Source organism: Musca autumnalis, unplaced genomic scaffold (genome assembly GCF_047663935.1).
Source record: "Musca autumnalis isolate F117 unplaced genomic scaffold, ASM4766393v1 scaffold_4, whole genome shotgun sequence".
Lineage (NCBI taxonomy): Eukaryota > Metazoa > Arthropoda > Insecta > Diptera > Muscidae > Musca > Musca autumnalis.
In genome coordinates this window covers 74,907,748-74,914,693 of record NW_027411977.1, presented here as the reverse complement: position 1 = coordinate 74,914,693, position 6,946 = coordinate 74,907,748, and positions in this window count along the sequence as shown.

Genomic DNA, 6,946 nt, shown 5'->3' with positions numbered 1-6,946 from the left:
GCTTCTTTTCTTTTAGCTGTGTTTTTATCTATATATGGCTCAAGCCATTGAGCTTGTTTGAAGGAAATAACGCTATGAACTTTTTTCAATTTAAGTCCATTTTCAAGACATTGCTTTAAAACCATATAATGAATTGGATACTCCCTCTTCGGAGCAAAATCAGCAATAAGCTTCTCATATTTAGAACCCCCTACCTTTTTATTTTGTGCACAAAAGGGTAAATCATTATGATTATCATGAAGTTCTTTTGGATAGTCCAAGTCAACTATATATATGTATCCAATGTCAGAATCTGGTTGAAGCTTCTTTATTTCTTCTTCATCTATAATCATTTCTTCTGGCTCGAGAAATTTAAAATTTGAAATTGGAAGAAATTGTTTCATTGCCCAACCGTACAAATTGTTAGCGTCTAGGTATAATAAAAAGTTTGACGGTAAATCCTTATCGAAATTCTTCATGTATTTATTGTTAGCTTTGGCATATCTTTTTGAGCATTGGGTTAGACCACCCCGTATACCCTTTTTAATTAAATTAAACATGTCTAAATCCCTAATCAGCTCAAGCGATACATTTGTATGTCTCAGCATCGCATCAAAAGCTAACCCTGGCGCAGTATAATACTGACAAGGATCGAGCTGGTGATCCTTTTTGCAAGACTTGCGAAAATTTTCAAAAACGTCAGTCAGTAGGAGCACATCTGTTTTTAAATATAATTCCATATAATCTTTCAATGATCGACAATTAAAGTTTTCCCACACTTTCTTAGCATGCTCATAATCGTCTTTATCACAATGTTTATTATTTAGGTTGCTATAGAAATCCTCTATGGGAGGAAGAGTTGATTCATTGAGCTTTTGAAATGAATCTAAATACTCATAACAAAATATGCCCTTCCTCCTCATTAACGAGAATTCATTATTGTTAGGAAAGTGTGATCTTACCGATAACATGTCGTCATCTTTCAAATTTTTGGCTAGAGTGTCTAAACTTGCCGCCATGAATCTATAACTATCCAAAAATCTGTATTCTAGTGTTTCATTATTTCCCATATCAATGATATGAGATAAGGAGATGTAAAGCTCTTTATTTTGAGGAATTATATTAGTTTTCTTCCTAGGTATATACTTAATGAGTTCTTTTATAAACAGATGGCAGTCATACGATGAAAAATTGTGAAATAAAATTGGGATAAATTTTGGAACTGTATAGTTGAGGTTGCACTCATTATGTGCAGCCCCTCTATATTCGCCAGTAATGTGACAATGATCTCTTTACTGCTGCATCAAAATCTTCTATTTGTGATTGAGTTAAAGGTGACATAGGTTTATTGACGCTTAAATAGTTTGTATAGATTTCTTTACATTCCTTATCTAACATTTCTACAAATTTTTTGGCTGCGTCCTCACCAGTGTATATAAAAAACTTATCTAAGCTACTGTCAAAACTACATTTTATATAAAAGCTAAAAGCACAGGGAATGTGCTTATTAACAATACTGTCATTATTACCTGATTTTTCTAAAATACATTCAAAGTCTGCATATATAACAAAAGGTACATACATTTGTTTTTTGAAATTCTTAAATGCTAAGGTCGATTTACCTTCTACAGGCATTCTGGTCACAATCCTGCTGCATATATTCTTATGTCTATCCATTAAATCTTTATCAAACGTATAATGTAAGCATTGGTTGCAGATGTATACACGTTTTTGCTTCTTAGTTATCTGTGGACGTATTAACCTAAGGAAAAGTAAAAAATTAGTATAACGATGTTAAAATAATACTTGAGCTATTATAACTCACCTAGATATATGCTTCACTAGAATATAGTGAGCTTTATCCTCCTTTTCTAGAAGTAGCAGCGTTATATGCGTATCTTTTTCCTTTTGAGTGATGTAATATGGACCAACGATAGCTTTTGTTTTATAATCATATCCAAACACATTTATACTTATGCTTGGATTGTTTTCCTCAAATATTTTTATTTGTTTGACATCTGCCGGAAACTCCATCCCTTTAAAATTAAGGACAATACCATTCCGCAAACTGACTAAATCTGATTCAATATTAATCCTCCCGTATGATGACGTTTTTGAGGGGTTTTTGGGGTTTAACAACGCTGCAATTATACTCCACTTTAAGCAATATATATCTTTATTGTATACATTTATGCATGCACGTCTATCAAGCAGTTCTCCGGGGGTTGGTATGTAGTGCGAACCTCTTATAGGACAACACTTATTAATGTGAATTTTCAAGCTCATTATGTTTGAAAGAGCCCAACCAGATCCCCGTTCTTGAAATTCAGACATTTTAACTTTAATGCAGTCAAAATGATCATTTATTTGACTCTCTATATTATCAGATCTAGAGAGTTGTTTCATTTTTGTGTTGTGGTAAATATTTTTTTCTATCACCTTTTCTTGAGAAATTTTGACATATTTTCCTCCAAGCTCCAAATAGAATTTTATTAAATCATGGCGGATTAAGGCATCATCAAGCTGATTCATTAGAGCTGTTTTCGATTCACTAAATATGTAGTCGACATCAATTGTATCCCTTTTTATATTATATTGGAAAGTTTGCACCCTATTGCTGAAGCCACTTTTGACCAATGTCATATCATCATTAATTCGTCCACCTACTTTCTGTCTGTGGCTTTTTGTTTCACAGTGCTGAATCCAATTTGTGCTTATTACAAAAAGTTTGCAATATTCGCAATATTTAAATATAGGAGTGCTTTGATCAACTTGTTGTTCCTGTTGTTGCGGTAATTGTTGAGGATGTTGATTCATAGTATATGGATGTTGAAATTCTGCTTGTTGTTGTTGTAATAACCGATGACCTTGGTGCCATATATCTGTATATTGTTGGGGTACCTGCTGTTGTTGATTGTTTTGTTGCCATAATCCGAAATCTTGATTGACTTGTTGTTGTGGTGTATGTTGCAGTTGATTATATTGCTGCCATAATTCAGGATAGTGATTCCATAAGTCTTGATATTGTTGGGATGCTTGAGACTGTTGATTGTACGGCTGCCAAAATCCAGGAGAGTTATTCCATAAGTCTTGATATTGTTGGGGTGCTTGAGTCTGTTGATTGTACGGCTGCCAAAATCCAGGAGAGTTATTCCATAAGTCTTGATATTGTTGGAGTGCTTGAGGCTGTTGATTATATCGCTGCCATAATCGATTATCTTGATTCCAAAATCCATTATTTTGCCATATTCCATGATTCTGAAGAGGTTGTTGTTGTTGATATTGAGGCACCTGTCTTAATCTCGGCTGCTGATGATTAACCTGACGTTGTAGTCCTTGCGGATACTCCGGATGATAAACAGCATAGTGTGTTCTAAGCGCTTGCGAATGTAGCAGTATTTTATTGCATATATTGCAAATTTTGTGGGACTGCAAATGCTTCCTTAATGCAGCGTTAGACACGCACTTTTTGGAGCAAACGTTACACTCGAATCTTTCCATTTTTTTTTTTCAAAAGCACTTTAAATCTTAAACTTTTTTTTGCACTTGTTCCTTTTATACTATAGTATGAGTTCACTATTTAGAAATCTTGGATTTGTTGAAATCGTTAAGGAACTTTAACTTAAGCTGATGTTGAATGGGATATGTTATTCCTTCAAACTCTCAATTGAAAGTGAGGAACTGATTCCTACAGTAGCTTTATAAATCTTTCTTCACTCTTCCATACACAGATGTAAGGAAATCAAAGTCATAATCTAAACATATTCCTTTTCAAGGTCAATATCACCACAAACATACATACATCTATACATACATATAGGATTTAAAGAACCAGACGTGGTGTCGTCTTTAAAAAAAAATCAATAACCCAGCTTCATAACACTTAATCAAAACAAATTGAATATTTAGTAATATTGAATGTAGGTTTAATGCAAACATACACAACATAAATTTAAAGGAAGCTCAATAACATACATACAAACGCTATGCCTCAACAATGGTCATCGATTTCTCATTTGTACACATTGGTTCCCTTTCCCCCTTAACTCTCCCAATCATATTTGCATACATATCCAAATCCATTGCAAAGATCAATTTGAAGCAACCAAAAATTCAATCCACCCTTCAATTCAATATTAAAGATTTTGTCGCCTTCATCGAATAATAATAATAAACAAATCGAAAAGATCGATCGAATTCATATTCAAACACACAGTAAATACTCAGTACACTTGTCCTCTGACTTAAAGTAAAGCAAAAGAACCAAACGACATACACACAAACATACAATAAAGCTATCGTGGCTGCTGATCCAATGCTAAACAAAAGGATCCAAACGACATACACACAAACATACAATAAAGCTATCGTGGCTGCTGATCCAATGCAAAGCAAAAGGAACCAAACGACATACACACAAACATACAATAAACACAATGCCTCAACAATGGTCAATGCTTCATAATTAGATCAATCAACAGACAGACGGACAAACGAGACCACCCACATTGATCATGGACACGATCCAGCATGCTTACGGACAGACGGACGGACAAACGAAGCCACCCACGTTGATAGTGGACATGCTTCCCCCCAGCATAAGGAATTCCAAGAATTTCCCACGGTCACCCCATCTCATGGTATGCTGTTTGTTTACTTTATAAATGAGTCTGCGACCCTTTTTACCCCATTTGTTTACTTAAGATATGTAATTTGATACTTTTAATTACTATATGACTTGTAATTTGAGTTTTTTAATGGATTTTGAACCATCCTCATTACTCTACTTCTGTTGTAAATATTGCACTGTTGTTTCTTTTCATATTTCGTTTTCATAATATTCTTTGTTTTGCTTATCAAACCTCTGTAACTCAGAGCGATGTTTTAAAGTTCATACGATGTGTTGTTGGTACGTTTAGTATGCATTTCCTTCGTATATCTTTTGTTGTGATGTGCTTCATTTTCCAAAACTCTCACTCTCTCAATGTTTGGATAGTGAGAATTATCCGCACAGTGACTTGCAATTGCAGTCTTTGGTTTTTCGTAATTCTGCCTTAACTTCAAATCTGATTTATGACCTGAAATTCTTGCTTTTAGCTTGTTTTTTGTAATTCCAACGTAAACTTGTTGGCATTCTTCGTTTTTATTGCCAGCACAGGGTATTTGGTATACAACGTCGTTATTATCCATTTTGTCTATTTTAGATTTTGTATTAGTGAATAGTTTTTTTAACTATTATTGCATCTATGAGCTACCGTATATTTGTTTTTGTCAAATATATTTGAATTTTCAATTCTCTCTGATATGTGAGGGATATATACCATGGATTTATATATTTTCTCCGTCTTGTTTATTGGGTTTCTTTTCTTTCAGGTAATTATTTATTAGTGTGTTTATTAAGTTTGGAGGAAAATTGTTATTTTGCAATATATTTCTGATTTTTCTTTTATTTTCTTGGTGGAAAACTGCATCACTTATAGACAATATTCTATGAATGAGATTTTTCGCTGTGAATCTGAGGGTTTTTGATACCAGTCTATTATTATCTTTCCATTATTCCTTGTAACTAATGTGTCAAGGTATGGTAGTCTGTCGTTATCTTCTTCCTCTATTGTGAATTGAATGTTATTGTTATAACTATTGAGAGTGTTTAATGTCGGTTGTATTGCACTTTCTTTTATCACAGCAAAGATATCATCAACATACTTGGTCAAGAAAACCGGTGAAGTTGTTTAAACTGGAATGCTTGGAAAGAGTGACACAACGTCAAATGACACCAGTTTTTCATCATTTTGAATAGTCATATCTTTAAGTTTATTTCTAAATTCCAATGAGTTCGTAATATTATATTTTGAATCTTTGGTCAGTTTATTAAGTATGTTGACGATATACATACTTGTACATCTCGCTGGAAAGGGCATTTACGCAGGAGCAAATTGGTATTTACGGGTATCCTTCTTTATGAATTTTGGGTAAGCCATAATTTCTTGGAGCTCTTGCAACTTCTGTTTTCAATCTCTTCTTTTCTAACGCCGTTATGTGTCCACATTTAAATAATTATTATGCCAGTTCATTATTTTTCTTCTTCTGTAGTGATGTTGTGGGATCTTTGCTGATTCGTTGATATGTCATCATATCACCAACTATCTGTAACATTCTATTCCTATGTATATTCTTCCTTGTTCATTGCGACCGTAACATTTCCCTTATCTGCACTATGTATATAAATGTTTGTATAATTTTTCAAAAATTTATGAGTTTGATTCACTGTGCGGATTATTAATGCATCTCTTCCACTTTTTTTACGTTTATTTATGTGATTTTCCATTATTGTTGTAAACTTTGTCCTGGCATCTTCTTGGTTCTCCCTTTCTTCATTGGTGTGTATAATTTCTTCTCCATCGGCTATGTACTTGAAAAGTGGAAATGTCTCTTTCGTAGTTGGCAGTGCAAATGTGGGTCCCAAAGAGAGCAACCATTTTATGTCGTCTGAAAAGTTAATATTTGATTTATTGATAAACCAGTTGTCATTTAGTTTTATGTTCAGCTCTCCCTTTGTTTTGTTCTCAATTTTTCAAATTTTCGAAGGTGTGTGTCTCTTTGTTTTTCCTCTATTGACTTTAGTACTGATCTTTCAGCCTCTTTATAAGTGACTAGCAAAATGCTCGCTACTTCGTAAGCGGAAAAGGAATAATAAGTGATAAGCCTCTTTATATAGTTCATGAACGAACTAGTGCAATTGAACGATTCATCGAAAAGAGCGTATGAACTAGATCAGTCAATATAGTTCATTATAGTTCAACAATAGTTCACTGAGCGCCAACCGAAAGATCCACGAAGAACGATCAACGAACGAACGATTCACAATCTAGTTCAACATGTCTTGCACAAATGCATAAAGTGACGCCGTCGTCTGTGTTATGTGATGCCCTCGTAATGTGATGAGTTTGTTTATGTTTTGGATCAA